At 39.7% G+C, this 19372-nt stretch overlaps 1 pseudogene; it reads right to left on the bottom strand.

Annotated features, from left to right (window-relative positions):
• Nucleotides 1–14631: 14631 nt before the first annotated feature.
• LOC116559858 lies at nt 14632–16162 on the bottom strand (annotated as a pseudogene).
• Between the last annotated feature and the right edge of the window lie 3210 nt (nt 16163–19372).

The following is a 19372-nucleotide window of genomic DNA, read 5'->3' as shown; positions in this document are numbered from 1 at the left end:
CAAGGCCAATAGCAGGCAGAATTTTTATAAATCTGAACTGCTGTGTCTCCAGGCACCATTCCTACAGTCATTTCTCTGTACACAGCCACACATGCACGTGCACAGACATGCATAAACACATGCGTGCACACACACTGTATCCATCACTGTTAGGAACCCTGCTCCCACTTCCAGCTCCCAGTGCCTCCTGCTTTTCCAATCAAAACAAAGAAAAAAAGGTAATTGTCACTTTCCCTTGTTGATTGATCAACTGGGTTACTCTTGTGGTAATGAATTTGACCTTCTCAGTCAGTGTTGCATTTTCAGGCCATGAACTCTAACTGTGATAGGTGACAGCCTCTGAGAAAAGGAGAGAGTAGGTGTGGAGGTGGGGGGTGGGAATCCTACTTAACAGTATCGTGACAACAGTCCTGAAGGTGAAACTGATTCAGTCTTTTTAGCAAGAGTGGGGGACAGTGATATGGGATTCCACTCCCTGTGAACCCATATCACTTAGATATATGCCATCTAGATGCCAGTTCCAGGAAAATGTCCCCAGCCTTACTTAGCTGGAGTCCTCAGGTGCTAACATTTAGACTCTCATTAACTGGGGGCATTTTCCTGGAACCGGCATCAAAAGGGTGGTCTCTTGATCTTGACTTCACTCCAGGAACCGGAGCTGCCTCACAGGTAGTGAGGCTTCACTGATGAACAGCTTCTTTTCCTGTCCTTTATCACTGTGGGTTAGTTTGCTGGGCTTGCCATAACCAAGTACCACAGGCTGGTGGCTTAGACAATAGAAATGTATTTTCTCTCAGTTCTGGAGGCTGGAAGTCCAAGCTCAAGGCATCAGCAAGGTTTGTTTCTTCAGAGACCTCTCTCCTGGCTTGAAGATGGCTTTCTTTTCCATGTCTTCCCAAAATCTATCCTCTGTAGCTGCCTGCGTCCTAACGTCCTCTTCGTATAATTCATATTGAATTGGGGCCCACTCTAATGACTCATTTTAACCTCTTTAAAGACCCTGTCTCTAAATTCAGTCACATTCTGAATTTTCTGAATTGGGAACTGCGTATTTACATGTATTACATTATTATTAAATTTTACTGATGTGGGAAATGAAACTGAGCAATGTGTCAAAGGTCACTGTTACTGGGTTGAATTGTGTTCCCCCACAATTCACATGTTGAAGTCCTAACCCCCAGGACTGCAGAATGTGACCTTATCTGGAAATAGAGTTGTTGTATATGTAGTTAGTTAAGTCGTACTGGAGTCTGATGGGCCCCTAATGCATAAATTGGGATACATAAATTGGATGCATGAATTGGATTACATATATTGGGAACTGCAATTCAACCCAACTGACCTGCCCCCCACCCACCACCCTGACTGGTGGCTTGGTCCCTTCACCTGCTCTAACTGCCTCATGCAGGGCAAGCTTGACTGAACCAGGCTCTGTGGAACCAGAGGGAAGAACTGAAAGGTACCCCCACCCCAGAAAAAGCCAAGGGACAAAGCTGAAAAGCCTTCCAAAGCAGGAGGTAAGAAACTTGGCAAGCTGGAAAGGGTTCTCAGGTGCTAACACTTAGCTGGAAGGAGTCAGGCTGCCAGAGGAAGGAAGAAGGAGGTTAAATCCAAATGCAAAAGAGGGCGGTCTGGGTCAGCGCCAGAGCTGGCAGGCTTCAGCCCCTGGCTGCTTTCTAGATGTTTGTGACAGCCAAACACTGAGATCACGTGGACAAAAGGAGGAAACAGCAGACACCAAGGTCTGTGTGAGGGTGGAGGCTGGGAGGAGGGAGAAGATCAAAAAACTACTGAGTACTATGTTCACTGCCTGGGCGATGAAATAATTTGTACACCAGACTCCCACAACATACAATTTACCTATATAACAAGCCTGCACATGTACCCCTGAACCTAAAATAAATGGTTTTGTAAAAAGAGAACCTGAGAGAGAATAGGCATTAACCCCGTCTTACACAATTTATTAGATCCAACTAAATTTTCATGAGAATAGAGACATGTCTGCACTTTTAGTCACCTCCTTTGTAAATTCTCGACAAATGTTTATTCCATGAATGTTTTCAACTGGGAAGATTAAAATCTTTGAACTCAGTTTATGTACTCCTTCCTGTGTCTTCTGTCTTCTGCCTTATGTAGGGAGGTGCTTGGTATAAGACATAGGTCAATGCCGTCACCAGTGTGAGCAGTTTAATGATTGCCATGGCAGATTCTGGCGCCTTGTTGCTTGCACATGAATTTTGACTTGACTGTTTCTTGGCCTGGTGACCATTTCAGTTGCTAGGGCTGCCGTAACAAAGTACTACAGACTGAGTGGCTTAAACAGAAATGTATTGTCTCACAGTTTGGGGGTGAGAAGTCTGAGACCACAAGGGGTCAGCAGGTTGGCTCCCTCTGAGGGCTCTGAAGGAGAATCCTTTCCAGGCCTCCTTCCCAGCTACTGGGAGATTGCTGGAATCTTTGGCATTCCTTGGCTTCTGCTGCGTCTCACTGAATTATGCCTTCGATTTCACATGATGTGCTCACCGTGTGTACAGCTGTCTCCAAAGTTCCCCTTTTTGTAAGACAGTAGGTTTATTGTATTAGGGGCCCACCAGACTCCGGTACGACTTAACCAACTACATATACAACAACTCTGTTTCCAGATATGGTCACTTTCTGTGGTCCTGGGGGTTAGGAGCTCAACATATGAATTTTGGGGAAACACAGTTCAACCCAGTAACAGTGACCTTTGACACATTGCCTAGTTTCAGTTTCTACACTAGTAAAATAAAATAATAATGTACACTACCTTATGAGGTTGTTGAGCAATTAAGTGAATTAAAATATGTAAAGTGCTTAAGACAGTACATGGCACAAGTAAGCCCTGCTTGGAATTAGCTGTTATTTCTGGTGTGTGTATGTCTATCTCTTTCACTAACCTGTCGTAAGTAGAGGCTATGCTTGGTCCTGTGAACAACGGTATTGCATCACATACAGTACAGCACATAGCAGAGCACTTCATACCTAATACACAGTCGTTGATTAAATATAAGGCAGAGATAGTTCAGAGTGATACTGGGGCTGGAACTGAAAGTCTGTCTGCATGTATGAGATGGTATGTTTGGTGTATTAGGCTTTGTCATACCATTTATATAGTTAGATCCCAAAGGCTTGCCCTAGGAGGAATTTGAAACCACTTCTTTCTTGGTTTCTCCCTGAGGTTTCCTTGCTTTCTGAAAAATGTGTAGGGAATTTGGTATTACATACACAAATGCTGTTTTGTCTTTGGATATAGAGAGAGGATTCAGCCCAAGTGTCTTACCTTTAGTTATTGGCATAATAGAATGCTGAACGTACATGGTTCTTTCTCAATTGTGATATTATCAGTGCAAGGCAGGATAAAGAAGGGAAGAGCAATGTGATATTTCTTCCTCAGAGGCCTGGGTGGGCCATCTGGCAATCTTTAAATCTGGGTGCCAGATTGAATAACATGCTTTGGGTGACTTTTTAAATGCATTATTCAGGGGAGATGTTGTTTTAACCTCTGCACTTCACACAACTTTCTAGCTGATGGAAATATTTTCTCTCCTTCGGTTGAAAATTACATGGAACACAGCCCAGTAGAGGCTAATAAAGCAGCAGGAGAATTCCTCAGCTGGTCTCAATAGTACCTAATGATGGAGAAGGTGGTTGAATCAATCTACATAAAGCAAGGGCAGGGAAAGGATGTGCAATTGTTCATTCCCCGAATGTATGAGACACAGTCTGGTTCCTGAATGATACTGCGACTCCTCTTGTTCCAACAACAGGGGAGGTCATCTCCACGTGGGAGTCCAAGTGGTGGAATGAGAAGATAGTTGCACAGGGACAATGGGTTCAGCTTCTAGGCTTGACTGGGTGGCTCACCGGTTTCTTGAAATCAACAAGATCTAACACTTCTCTGGGTCTCAGTTTCCCTTTTTGTACAATGCAATTGTTGAGCTATGACTGGAATCTTTGAGGTCCTGCCTCTGCTTTTACTTCCTCTATAACACTGTATAAATCTATAGATTCTCAGTCTTCTGTCTCCAGGGTAAATACTTTTACTCTAGTTTCTGACAGCCCACCATTTAATTACTGTCTTGAAGCTCAGCGCCATTACCTGTGTTTTCTGTATTTGTCTCAAACTGAACTCGAGGTTTGAATGAGACCCTGATCTTGCTTTACAAGTAAATCAAATGAAACAAAGACAGGTGAGGTCAAGCCTGTTTCTTAATTCTGAGGAACTATCTTAAAGACTCAGGAAAGAAGTATCTCCACATGAAAGACAGACTATTCATCATCATTATGCACGTGTGTTTCTTGTGAAGTCTTGGTATGAAACAGAAATTCAGAGAAGGAAATATAAAAAGTGAAAAGCATCCCTGGACATTCCCTTTAACTCAAGGCATCCTAGCCAGAGGACTAAGGTCACTGATAACTGACTGAAACAGAACAAGGGATTGTCAGACATATACCAGCTGCTCACTTTTCAACCAGACCTTGTTTAAATGCTTCGAGGTGGTAACAAGTCAGTGAAGGCACTAACTGGCTGGTGATGAAATGGTCTTTGGCACACTTAACCAAGGCAATGTGTTTGGATTATCTTGGAAGAAAGATGCTTTGTAAGGGTGCAGTGATCTGGGTCACTCTACACAAATCATCACCAGATATTTCTCTGAAGCAAGAGGGGATATGGATGTGGAGGAAGTTCTGAAACCTCAGTCTTGCTGAATGATCCCCGTAACACAAGTGGGGTAGCATGGAGAGGGAAGATGAGCAGATGCCAAGATCCAGATTCTAAGAGCCCATGATTTTTGAGACTTGTAGTACGTGTGTTTTTATTCATACCTAGTTTCTTATTACAGCCTTGCTGCCCTAATGTGTTTATTCTATTAATCCCTAATTATATTTACTTCATAATGGAGTTCCACGTGAGTTAAAGGGTTTTCCCTTGTCATGAATTTCCATCCATTCATAGCACTGCTTGCTTGACCTTTCAGAAAACTGATTTTTTCGTGAGCAGCTTTCTTAGTCTAAGTATTCTTTTGCTTAAGAAGGACTTAGATAAAAGAAAATTCCAAATGCCTCAGCTATGTTTTTGTGGCATGTGCATTTCATCAGCCCTTACTATGGAGGAGCAATTCCATTTACTCAGCTGCGGCCTCCTCAAAGTTCCACAGTACTGGTTACAGATTGGACTTCTAGATATTCACGTCACTGGTGGCCAGGAAAGCCAGGATAGGCTAATTAGCTGAATTGTACTTTTGAGGAGAAATTATTCAGGAAGATAAAACATTTGAGGTTTGATAAAACCAAAGACAGTTTTACACTTATGTAACATTTGGTGGAAAACAAAATCCAGATAACCCTAATTTCTTCATATTTAAATTGTCAAAATATTCCTTGGTTAGAATTGTTTCATAGACATGACACGTGTTTTTTTCAACAAAGCTCCTAACTTTGTTTGGGCCTGTCACCAGTTTACTTCATTATTTTTATAAGTTCAAAACCAGCAAAGTCAAACGTATACTTTAGGAGTCATTTATATTATCAAAAGCTCTAACTTCAACTAGTCCTTTGGTAAGAATTGTATCTTCATGTTAGCTATGAAAAAAAAACCCAGTTGAGTCAAGAGCTTTTTAAAGTGACCCATTACTATAAAGAAACTGAGCAACCTTAATAGAATTGATTTGAATTTCAGTTTTCCTGTCTAAAAACTGAAGAAATAATGCATCTCTCATAGTGTTGTGGGGTAGACATGAGATAATTAAGGGAACACATTTTGTGAAAAATAAGTCTAATATTATTGATTTTTAACCAAAAGTAAATCTACCAACAATTACATAATTAAACTCTAGTATTACTGATTTTATCAAAAGCAAAGCCACCAAAATACCATCATATAACTGTACAAACATAAAACCTAACTATAAGTATAGTTAGATAATTATATAACTACATACTAATGATTTATCTGCCCAGAGGAGGCAAATCAGAGTTAATTTTTTATATATTTAGAATTTCTCTAAACGCCATAATTATACTGGTCACTCACAGTCCTTTATCCTTTGAAAATTGCTCTTGGGCAGAAAAAAATCTCCAGTGAGGAAATTACACATTTGCGTCAACCAGGGCTGTAGGTAGAAGAGACTCTTCTCTCTTCAAGACAAAGTTCTCTAGCTCTGCTCATTCTCTTGAAGCCCTCAGCTAACCCAGCTATGGGTAGATGGCAGATGGGTAGAAATTAGGGCGGGTGTGGGGTCTCACGCCTGTAATTCCAGTACTTTGGGAGTCCAAGGCAGTAGGATTACTTGAGCCTTGGAGTTTAAGACCAGTCCAGGCAACATGGCAAAACCCCATCTCTACAAAAAATACAATAATTAGCCTGGCGTAGTGGTGTGTGCCTGTAGTCCCAGCCACCTGGAAAGCTGAGGCAGGAAGATGGCTTAAGCCCCGGGAGGTCAAGGTTGCAGCGAGCTGTCATTGCGCCACTGCACCCCAGCCTGGGTGACAGAGTGGCACCCTGTCTCCCCCTGCCCAAAAAGCTGTTCTGAGTTCTCAAACCACATGGTTCTGTGGGTAAGAGGCTCCTCTGTTTGGATAAGGCACCCAACATCTGCCCATTGGTTCAGCTGTATCTAACAGAAAAGTCAAATTAAAACTGGCTTAAATGCACAAGGACTTTTTTTCATCTCTTGTAAAAGAAGTCTGAAGGAGGTTCAGCATGGCTCCTGGGACTTCAATCAACGAATTCATGTTCTGAGAGAGAGGATAAAGAAAGGAGGACTCAAAAATGTCTTCCCATAGCTTTTTCTCCTCCTTTTAAGTAACCTTCCTGGAAGTCCCTCCCAACAATGCATGCTATCTTGTAGGCCAGAACGGACTAAACAGCCATATTTAGCTGCAGAGGAGGCTGGGAATGTAGTATTGTAGTTAGCACATTGTTGCCCCCACTAATGTAGGCATTTTATTATAAGATAAAAAGCAAGAATGGGTATTGGATGGGCAACTAGCAGCTGCCACACAAGGTATAAATTATTTTGGGTAAAGTGTAGAAAGGCGAGCCTATGGTCAATGAGAATTGCTGCCGGTGGCTTGACCAACAGTCTACGTCCACACTCCCATTTCTGCTGGGAACTGATCACTAATGGCCTGACTTGCCTACCGTAGGAAAAAAGAAGGAATAATAGCTCATGTCTATTGTGTGCTTACTATTTGATAAGCAATGTGTAATCATTTTGCATGCATTATTGCATTAAAGCCTCAGAGCAACCCATAAAGTAGGTGCTAGCACTATTCCTATTTTACACATATGAAAACTGAGGCTCTGTAGTTAATTAATTTGACCAAGATTATTAGGAAGTGTGGAGGTGGAGACTCAAACTGAGGTTCTTTGGTCTCAGGAGCAAGTGTTCTACCACTGCACTGTACTACATCACACACACACACACACACACACGCACACACACATGCGCACACGCACACATTCACACACACACACATGCACACACACACACGCATGCACATACAAAAGAAGGAAAAGGGAAAAGAAAAAGTCATAAAGAGGTAACAATAAATTAAATCCCTGAACTAAAATTAAAAATGGTATATTAAAATGCAAAACGTTAATTTTTAAAAAGGTAAAATGATGACTCTTGTACAAACATAAAATCAGCATGTGTCAAATATTTTAATTAATGAACTGGGTGAACGAATAGGATGTCAAATATGTTCAAAGGAGAACTCAGTGAAACACAGATATATAGACAATGAGAATGCTGGACAGAATTTTCAAATAGATACAAGACTGATCTATTCATCAGGCGATACTCAATTGCATTCCACCAGGCACAATTTCTTTCCATTTCTAAAAACAAAAATGAGTTTCTATTATCGGTTTTACATACAGACTAACCAAAAGATAAAAATAACCTGGAAAGGTGTACTAGAGAGAACACTCAGTATCTTTTTGTCTAGCTAAAAGTTTTTCATAATTTGAAGTTTTTCCTAGCATACCTAGATTATCCTCTCCCCATTGCCTGATATACCAGTGTTTAGGGGGTGTAAGGAATATCTCAGATTCCTTTTTAATACCTGCCCTCTAATTTATCCACTACCAGACATCTAGCAGAGAGAGAGGGAAGGACAAAGAATAATCTTTTCTCTTTGAACTGTCCTAGTGTGTTGGTAATAACTTTCCAAACTAAGATGGAAAATTGGGTTCCAAGGGCTGTCATGTCATCTTGAAGTAATTAGCAAATGTGTGTTGGATGCTTTCAATTTGCCAGAGACTCTGCTAGATGGGCAAAGTAGGCACGATTCCTGCTGCCCGATACTTACAGTATATAGAGGAAAACTTACCTTCCGATAGAGGGCAAATATGCTGTACAAATGTGTACTCCATCCAACCCTGTAAATTGCTTCTATGCACATTACGTATTTTTCAGTGCTTACTTTATAATTTGTTCAAAACACCCTTTCCAAGCCTGGACAGCTTGTCTGCCTCCTTCTTCTTCCCCAATTGTCGAACAGTTTGTAGCATCATCAGAGGAAAACCATTATGTTAAAGTTGCCAGTGTGTTTTTTTGCTGATGGCCAAACTATGGGTTTGGCGGCATCTGCCTCCTAAAAGCTTCACATGACTTCCTTCTGTCATCTTTGGAGTTTCTGCAGTGATAAAGGGGCATCAACTTGCTTAGCACAGAGAAGCCTTCTGGACTCCTCAACTGCCCTTAAATCGGCTCAAAGGCAAACAGGGAGGGAAACGTTTCTGTCTATCCTCTCTTCCCCTCCCTTCTGCTGTCTCTCATCTGTCATCCTCTGTCTCTGTGCTGTTCTCATTGCCCTGCCTACTAGTTCTCATTTGCAAAGGTTTTTTGTTTTTACACTCAGATCTCAGGCTGCTTCCTCCAGGGTTCCATTTACTCTTTCTCGGCAGCAGATTTCGAAGGGCCCTGCCTGCTTCACACTAATAATTAAGCAGCAGTGAGCCAGCAGGCATCTCGTGCAGTGCTGAGCATTCCCCTGGATTCCGGGCAGGAGCAGGTGTGTACTGAGAGAGGGCAAGGAAAGAGGGAGAGAGTCAGTGACCACATCTGTTTTTTCCTCCCGACTTTCCTCAGAAAGGAGCCAAGCCATAATGCTACTGTTGCCAGTTAATGGTCATGAGCTCAACTGATTTAAACACCAATGATCAATATAATCACTTTCCTTCAAGTCTGCCACTGCCTATAGTATTTCTTTGTTTGGAACACTCACCTCTAGGATTTGGTTTCCTGATTTATAAAAATGATGACATCAGAACAGGTAGTTAGCCAAGAGCTTCAGCCTAAGCATTCCCGTTTAACTAAACTAAAGCTGTTGACTTTTTTTTTTTTGTAACAGTAAAGTTAATGTTGCATTTTATAAATGTTCAAGCAGATGTTCAGAATTGCTTATTAGGAGTGGGATTTGAAAAGAGAGAATGAAAGGGTTAGTAGGTATTCTGCTGTTTGGAGAGCTTCTGACTTTTTTCTTTTAAATGTAAGTAAATACCTGTGCATGGGGAAGAGAATCAAACACCATAGGAAGGTATAAAAAAAAAAAAAGAAAGAAAAAGAATCTTCCCCCACCTACCCCACTCCTGCCTGTCCACATTCTCCAGCATTAGCCATTCTGAGCTTATGTCTCTTCAGTTATTCCGTTGATTACTATGACTTCACATCATAATGTCTGTGTTTCTGTTTACTGAATTACCAACTTTGAATATGTTGACTCCCAAAAAAGAAACTTCCCTCCCCTCTGATGTGATTCCCAATTTTGTTTGGTTACATTATTTCCAGGTCGTCAAGATACGGAATGGTTCACTCTCTTTGATGCTTTGTCCATAGATTGCTTCTGGAATCTAAGCCCCTACAAAGTCATATTAACTATAATGATTATATAAATACTGTTTACTGTGGAACCAAGTTGATTCCTTGGACCCATGGAAAAGGAAGTGTGATCCTTTGTCACTGAGCTCTTGTCCCTCCAAAAGGCATGTTCTAGGGCTAGACACAGTGGCTCACACTTGTAATCCCAGCACTTTAGGCGGATATTTCACCTGAAGTCGGGAGTTCAAGACCAGCCTGACCAACATGACCAAACCCTATCTCTACTAAAAATACAAAAATTAGCCGGGTGTGGTGATGTATGCCTGTAATTCCAGCTACTTGGAGGCTGAGGCAGGAGAATTGCTTGAACCCAGGAGGCAGAGGCTGCAGTGAGCTGAGATTGCACCCCTGCACTGCTGCCTGGGTGACAGAGTGAGACTCCATCTCAAAAAAAAAAACAAAAGCTCTATATATCAAAAACAGATCAACCTATTTCCTCTCAGATTGCACCCCTTCTTTCCTTTTATAGTTGGATTGCCACTGTTTCTTTTATATTTCTCTTTTTTAAAAATATTTTTCCTTGTATGTTGTTATTTGTCATATATGATTTTAAAATCTTTAAGTTTTTTCATGTCTGGAAATGTTTTATATTCCTTTGTGATTTACACATTTTTGAGTGGGTATAGAATTCAAGCCCCAGAATCATTTTCCTTCAGAAGTTGCTTCATTATCTGCTAATATCCTGAGGTGCTGATTAGATTTCTGGGGTCAGTGTGATTTTTGTTCACCTAGAGCTAGTGTAATTTTTTTTTAACTGCAAAAGATTTAAGAACTTTTCTCGTTATCTCTAGGGTTGTCCAGTTTTGCCATGGTGCATGTAGATGTGGACTAAGGAAACTTACCCACGCTGCTTCTATTTAGTGGGCCCTTTCCATCTAAAGACGAGTGCCTTTCTTGAGTTCTGGGAATGGTTTTTAAATATTATTTATTTAATTATTATGTACATGTCAACTTCCCTATTCCTTTTATGGTTTCCATTGCTACATTCTCAATTTTCTCAAATTTACCTTCGCTATTACCATCTTAGCCTTAAGCTTTGACAATTCACCAAATAAGAGTTTTGTTCACAGGAATGAAACTTTAGGTGGTGCTGTCTGATGGTTTTGTTCTCTCAGGATCTGAAACTAGAATCTAAATTTACCCCAAGCTCTTCTGTGCTTACATTTCTGACTTCGGTATCCTCACTAAGATCTCTTCTAAGGCATTTCATCAATCAACAGTGTCAAGAGCTTTAGCCGGGGGACAAAACCCAGTGATATCAGCCTCACATACTCCACAGACCTAAGGTGAGGGAAGGGGAACATGCCAGCCCCAATTATAGTCCTGGGACTTATTCTGCTCCTGGAATTTGGTGATTCAAAATTTCCATTTTACTCCCAAACTCCTTTATAGGGAATCTTTCTTAGCTCTGATATTTAGAGTTCAGAATAATATGTTCTGTTTTCTCCATCAATTCAATTCAGTCTGCTTTCTGTCTTTTAGAGTTCCCTCAAAATTTCTCCTCCTATGCTAGCTTTTTAGATATACATCCACGTTAAGGTTTCCCTCTGATTTATACCATTGCCTATATTTCTTTGCAGGATAAGAGAGGGGTAGATATATTTGCTTAGACCTCTGCTTCTACTAATGTTTTTTCTTAAAGAAAAATAATTTTGCTATTTTCATACCTTATTATAAAGAAAGTAAGCAATTCAGAAATTTAATAAAGAAGAAAAAATGTAAACCATCCATAATAATAATTATAAATATTGTGTGAACAGTGTTGCAGACATTTCTAATGCAAATATGGAGAGAAGAACAGTTCAAGAGAAGTACTTGTAGGAAATTTAACAGAAAGAAAAGAAACTGAGATAAAAGAAGAGAAGTTGCTAAAGTTTAAATAAATGATTCTTCACCATAAGAGAAATCACTTTCTAAGGGATTCCTCTAAGGTTATGGAAAACATTAAGAAATTTGAATTTTTTTCCTACTTTATGGTTATTTTCTGTGAAAGAGATGAAGTCATGAACACTCTCATAACTTTCCCTTCATCCTTTCCCTTTTGTTAGCTATATATTGTTTTTATATTGTCAAAGTGTAAGGTAATTTCCATTGAAATAGGACCAAATATAACAAAACTCCACATAATTGTTTAGTATTTGTTCTGTAATATGATGGGTTAATTTATAATCATTGCTTTTTAAACTATAGCTTCTTTATTACTAATTTCTTTAAAGTCATCCCTTATATAGTTTTTTTTTTTTTTGGCCATTTTGGTATAGCATCTTTTTTAAGGAGGTCTCATGTGTGCTACATGTCCTGAGTTCTTTCATGTTGACAAGTTCATTTATATCTTTATAGGGGAATAGCACCTTCTCTGGACTTAATCTTTTGGCCACACTTTTCTTTTTTCTAAATATTGTTTTATGGCCTTCTTGAAATGAATGTGACAATAGAAAAGGCTAATAATAGCCTGATTTTCTTTCAGTTTTTAGGTGATTTATTTTTCTGCCTGGGTGCTCAAGGAATTCATTCTTTATTCTTTAAATCCAAAACCTTTAGCAGAATATATTTTCATAGGGAATAGGAACATTACTGTATATAAAATGTTCCTATGACCTTTATGTATTTTTTCTATCAGCATACTGCTTTTTTGTTTAATAAAGCTTTCTTTGAATATATCATCCAGGTTTTTTTCTATTCTATTTTTTTATATATATCTTATTATACTTTAGATTCTAGGGTACATGTGCAGATCATGCAGAATTATTGCATAGGTACATACATGGCAATCTGGTTTGCTGCCTCCATCTCCCTGTTACCTGTATCTGGCATTTCTCCCCATGTTATCGCTCCCCAACTTCCCTACCCCCCACTGTCCCTCCCCTAGTCCCACCCAACAGACCCCAGTATGTGATGCTACCCTCCGTGACCATGTGTTCTCATTGTTCAACACCCGCCTATGAGTGAGAACATGTGGTGTTCGATCTTCTGCTCCTGTGTCAGTTTGCTGAGAATGATGGTTTCCAGGTTCATCCATGTGCCTACAAAGGACACAAACTCATTGTTTTTTATGGCTGCATAGTATTCCATGGTGTTTATGTGCCACATATTCCTTGTCCAGCCTATCATCGATGAGCATTTGGGATAGTTCCGGGTCTTTGCTATTGTAAACAGTGCCACAATGAACATTCGTATGCATGTGCTTTATAATAGAATGATTTATAATCCTTTGGATATATACCCAGTAATGGGACTGCTGGGTCAAATGGAATTCCTATTTCCAGGTCCTTGAGGAATCACCACACTGTCTTCCACAATGGTTGCACTAATTTACACTCCCTCTAAGAGTGTAAAAGTGTTCCTATTTCTGTAGGTCCTCTCTAGCATCTGTTGTCTCCAGATTTTTTAATGATTGCCATTCTAACTGGGGTGAGATGGTATCTCTATGTGGTTTTGATTGGCATTTCTCTAATGACCAGTGATGATGAGCATTTTTTCATATGTTTGTTGGCCTCATATATGTCTTCTTTTGAAAAGTGTCTGTTGATGTCCTTCACCCACTTTTGAATGGGTTTGTTTATTTCTTGTAAATCTGTTTGAGTCCTTTGTAGGTTCTGGATATTAGCCCTTTGTCAGATGGGTAGATAGCAAAAATTGTTTCCCATTCTGTTTTTTGCTGGTTCGTGCTAATGATCGTTTCTTTTGCTGTGCAGAAGCTCTGGAGTTTAATTAGTTCCCATTTGTCTATTTTGGCTATTGTTGCCAATGCTTTTGGTGTTTTAGTCATGAAGTCCTGGAATATGGTTATGTCCTGAATAGTTTTGCCTAGGTTTTCTTCTAGGGTTTTTATGGTGTTAGGTCTTATGTTTAAGTCTTTAATCCATCTGTAGATAATTTTAGTATAAGGTGTAAGGAAGGGGTTCAGTTTCTGTTTTCTACATATGGCTAGCCAGTTACCACAACACCATTTGTTTTTATTTATTCATTTATCTTTCCTGGCAGATCTTTTTTTTGTTTGTTTACATTCATAGTATTCTCTTTTAATTGGGTAATTCCACATTGTCAAATATTGACTGTTTTTATATTGGGTGTCCTACCCAATTAAAAAAAAAAAAGGTAGAATGACCTGGCAGACAGTTCTTGTTGTACCATATTTTTGATATAACAGTAATATTGTATGTGTCTCTCTCATTTTTTAAAAAAAGCAACCTAATTTTGAAAAGACGGATGATTAGACTACTGCTTACTGGCTCAGGGAAATGTTTTTAAAAAATAGAAATTAATTCTTTCCCCAAGAAAAATGTTAAGGTAAACCTCTTAAAACATTTAAGTCATCAAGGAGGAAATGTGTATTCCTTAAAAAGGGGTCAGTGTTGAAAGAAAATCACATGGCAGACCCCAGTGCACAACAGCTCTGCACCAAAACAGAAACGGGGACCATAGTAACATAATTACGCTGGAGAGAAGAAAAACCCACACTGAGAAATCAGGTTTCTTTTAAAACTCCTGTTACAAATAGAATCAATGATTGTATCTCAGACACAATATTTTCATTAAATGGGTCTATGAATCTTTTTTAATATAAAACATATAAAACACATCCCAACCCTGCAATCTGCCAGCATGCCTTGTTTCTACAAGATACATGCTAGACCATGAGACTACATAGCAAAGGATCTTTAAGAGCATTTGGTTGGGAGAAATAGAAAAAGCAGATCTCAGTGAAGCCTGGACTAGCCCAAAGGCTGAGCTACATTACCTGAACACTAGAGCAGTCTTTGTCTTTTCAGATCCTCACATGTCTTCTTATTCACAACATTCCCACTTGAGTCTTCCTATTCTTCCTCAGTGTAAGGCTGCTATCATTCTGAAGCCTTCTGCAATTTCACTTTGGCCCACAAGGAGACAGCATCTTCAATTTGTGTCACATTAGCAAAGTGAGCAGTGTTTGGGATGCCCAAACACCTCATGCCATGAGCATGACGCCATTCAGCAAAGTGTTACTGGAAGGCTTTGGGCCCTCGGTAGGTGTAGTTTCCACACATCTCACAGTTGTAGTTGATATTTAGGGCATGAAGCTGAAATAGCCGGTAGGAAATGGGTTTGCCATCCCAGCCAAGTGGCAGGATTTTGGGGTTGTAAATTATCTCATTCTCTTCATCTTCACTCTCACCAATCTGCTCTTCTTCCTCCTCTTCTGGCTCTTCTCCTGTCCTTGCTTGCTTGGGTTGTTCATTTTCATGAGTGAGATGTCACTGTTCCCCAAGAATCTCTATGTATTCATAGATTTGGGCTTCTAGAAAAGCAGTGTCTTTGTTCCTCTCAGTGTCTCACTTGGTGCCTTTTGACTTGGGATTTTTGGCAAACAAAGCTGTATCAAGTGACTCCAGGGACTTTCCTTTGGTACTGAATAGTCTCTGGGCTCGCTCTTCTACTGTCTCGCCACATTTCAAGCCTAAAGCTAAGAGAGCGGATTTCAATCTGTCCAAACCCAGAGAGGCCAACTCCTCCCAGGAGAAGAATGCGGAGAGGTTAAGATGGGCTCCAGCATGGGTCAGAGCACTGCCTGTCTCTTTCGGCCACCCAGGAAGGGTCCCATTCTCCCATTTCTTCTCAAACTCAGTCTGACTCTTCCCAAAAAGTTCATTCTGATCTTGGAGAGGCTTCACTCTTACCTGTGTAATCCTGAAGGTACTCAAGCAGCATCTATAGGTATCTCTTATATTCTGCATTCTTCCTTTCTTTAGGAATGTCAAATAATTGGTCAAAGATGGACAAGTATGTGATATAATCCAGCTTCTCAGATGTCTTCAGGTTAATGTACTTGAGGTATAGCAGTCATGGAGATCAAGGTAATGACCATATTCCTCTTCATCTGTGAACTCCACCAAGTTTTGTGTCCCTTCACTTGGATTCTCTCGAGCCTTCGGGAGCGCCTCAAATTCCACTGACATTGGCACATGGATCTTGCTTGGGTGCTTCTGGTGGAATTCCTTTATTTGCTTGAGTCTATTATAGAATTCAGCAAACTCATTGGATCCTGAAATGGCATTGAGCTCCTCTTTTGGTAATCCATCCTTATCATCATACAAATCCCTCAGGTTCCCAGTTACCTCCATATACCTATCTTTCATGGCCCAAGTGCAGTGATCAGAATTGATCTGGTCCCAGATCGTGGACTTCTTAGTGAGTATCTCTTTGGCCATGATGCCCATAAGCTGTTCCTTCTCCTCATGATAGTGCCACTGCTGCTCCAGTATTGTCTCCATCTCCACTTCGTGGCAGCCTCTTAATACCAACACCATTTATTAAACAGGGAATCCTTTCCCCATTGCTTTTTTTTATCAGGTTCATCAAAGATCAGATGGTCGTAGATGTGTGGCATTGCCTCCGAGGCCTCTATTCTGTTCCATTGGTATATATCTCTGTTTTGGTACCAGTACTATGCTGTTTTGATTACTGTAGCCTTGTAGTATAGTTTAAAGTCAGGTAGTGTGATGCCTCTAGGTTTGTTCTTTTTGCTTAGGATTGCCTTGGCTATGTGGGCTCTCTTTTGATTCCATATGAAGTTTAAGGTGTTTTTTTTTTCCAGTTCTGTGAAGAGAGTCATAGGTAGCTTGATGGGGATAGTATTGAATCTTTAAATTACTTTGGGCAGTATGGCCATTTTCATGATATTTATTCTTCCTAACCATGAGCATGGATTTTTTCCCATCTGTTTGTACCCTCTCTTATTTCCTTGAGCAGTGGTTCATAGTTCTCCTTGAAGAGGTCCTTTACATCCTTCTTTAGCTGTATTCCTAGGTATTTTATTCTCTTTGTAGCAATTGTGAATGGGAGTTTGCTCTTGATTTGGTTTTTTTTTTTTTTAGCCTGTTATTGGTGTATAGGAATGCTTGTGATTTCTGCACATTGATTTTTTATCCTGAGGCTTTTCTGAAGCTGCTTATTCGTTTGTATCCTCAGACTCTTCTGAATTGCTTATTAGGAGATATTGGGCTGAGGCAGTGGGGTCTTCTAAATATACAATCATGTCATCTGCAAATAGAGACAATTTGACTTCCTCCTTTCCTAATTGAATACCCTTTATTTCTTTTCCTTGCCTGATTGTTCTGGCTAGAACTTCCAATACTATATTGAATAGGAGTGGTGAGAGAGGGCATCCTTGTCTAGTGCCACATTTCAAAGGGAATGCTTCCAGTTTTTGCCTGTTCAGTGTGATATTGTCTGTGGGTTTGTCGTATATAGCTTTTATTATTTTGAGATACGTTCCATCTATTCCAAGTTTATTGAGAGTTTTTAGTATAAAGGGCTGTTGAATTTTGTCAAAGGCCTTCCTTGCATCTATTGAGATGATCATGTGGTTTTTGTCTTTGGTTCTGTTTATGTGGTGAATTACATTTATAGACTTGCGTATGTTGAACCAGCCTTGCATCCCTGGGATGAAGCCTGTTGATGGTGATGGATAAGCTTTTTGATGTGCTGTTGGATTTGGTTTGCGAGTATTTTATTGAAGATTGTTGCATCAATGTTCATCATAGATGTGGGCTTGTGGTTTTCTTTTTTAGTTGTGTCTCTGCCAGGTTTTGGCATGAGGATGATGTTGGTCTCATGGAAAGAGTTAGGGAGGATTCCCTTTTTTTGTATTGTTTGGAATAGTTTCAAAAGGAATGGCACCAGCTCCTCTTTGTACGTCTGGTAGAATTCGGCTATGAACCCTTCTGGACCTGGACTCCTTTTGGTTGGTAGGCTATTAATTGCTGCCTCGACTTCAGACCTTGTTATTGGTCTATTCAGAGTTTCAGCTTCTTCCTGGTTTAGCCTTGGGAGTGTGCAAATGTCCAGGAATTTATCCGTTTCTTCCAGATTTACTGGTTTATGTGCATAGTAATCTCTGATGGTGATTTGTATTTCTGAGGAATCGGTGGTGATCTCCCCTCTATTGTTTTTTATTACATCTGTTCAATTCGTCTATCTTTTCTTTTTGATTAGTCTTGCGAGTGGTCTGTCTATTTTGTTGATCATTTCAAAAAACCAGCTCCTGGATTCACTGATGTTTTAAAGGGCTTTTTGTGTCTTTATCTCTTTCAGGTCTGCTCTGATCTTAGTTTTTTCTTGTTTTCTGCTTGCTTTTGAGTTTTTTTTTTATCTTGCTCCTCTGCCTCTTTCAATTTTAATGATAGGCAGTCGATTTTAGATCGTTTGTTTTTTCTCATGTGGGGATTTATTGCTTTAAATTTCCCTCTATATAGTGCTTTAAATGTGTCCCATAGATTCAGGTACATTGTACCTTCATTGTCATTGGTTTTGAAGAACATTTTTATTTCTGCCTTCATTTCATTGTTTATCTATTTGTCATTCAGGAACCAGTTGTTCAGTTTCCATGTGATTGTGTGGTTTTAAGTGTGGTTTTGAGTTCTAATTTGATTGCAGTGTGGTCTGAGAGACTATTTGTTATGATTTCCATTCTTTTGCATTTGCTGAGGAATGATTTACTTCCAATTATGTGGTGAATTTTAGAGTAAGTACGATGTTGTGCTGAGAAGCATGTGTATTCTGGGATTTGAGATGGAGAGTTCTGTAAATGTCAATTAGGTCCACTTGGTCCAGATATGCGTTCAAGTCCTCAATATCCATGTTGATTTTCCATCTGGTTGATCTGTCCAGTATTGTCAGTGGAGTGTTAAAGTCTCTGACTATTATTGTGTGGGAGTCTAAGTCTCTCTGTAGGTTGTTAAGAACTTGCTTTATGTATCTGGGTGCTCTTGCATTGGGTGCATATATATTTAGGATAGTTAGCACTTCTTGTTGCATTGATCCTTTTATAGTTATGTAATACCCTTCTTTGTCTCTTTTGACCTTTGTTGGTTTAAAGTCCATTTTATCAGAGACTAGGATTGCTACCTCTGCTTTTTTTGTTGTTGTTGTTCTCCATTTGCTTGGTAAATCTTCTTTTATCCCTTTATTTTGAGTCTGTGTGAGTGTTTGCACATGAGATGGGCCTCCTGAAGACAGCACACTGATGGGTCCTGACATTTTATCCAATTTACCAGTCTATGTCTTTTGATTGGAACATTTAGGCCATTTACATTCAACATTAATATTGTTATATTTGAATTTGATCCTGCCATTTTGTTACTGGATGGTTGTTTTGCCCATTAGTTGACACAGTTTCTTTATTACATTGTTGGTCTTCTCTATTTCTTACATTTTTGGAGTGGCTGGTACTGGTTCTTCCTTTCCATGTTTAGTGATTCCTTCAGGACCTCTTGTAAGGCAGGTCTGGTAGTGATGAAATCTCTCAGCAATTGCTTTTCCATAAAGGATTTTATTTCTTCTTCACTTATGAAGCTTAGTTTAGCTGGATATGAAATTCTGGGTTGAAAGATCTTTTCTTTAAGGATATTGAATATTGGCCCCCACTCCCTTCTAGCTTGTAGGCTTTCTGCCAAGAGATCCACTGTGAGTCTGATGGTCTT

This window comes from Sapajus apella, unplaced genomic scaffold (assembly GCF_009761245.1).
Source record: "Sapajus apella isolate SASKATOON/1434 unplaced genomic scaffold, GSC_monkey_1.0 scaffold24, whole genome shotgun sequence".
Taxonomy (NCBI): Eukaryota; Metazoa; Chordata; class Mammalia; order Primates; family Cebidae; genus Sapajus; species Sapajus apella.
This window is presented reverse-complemented; position numbering and strand designations above follow the sequence as displayed.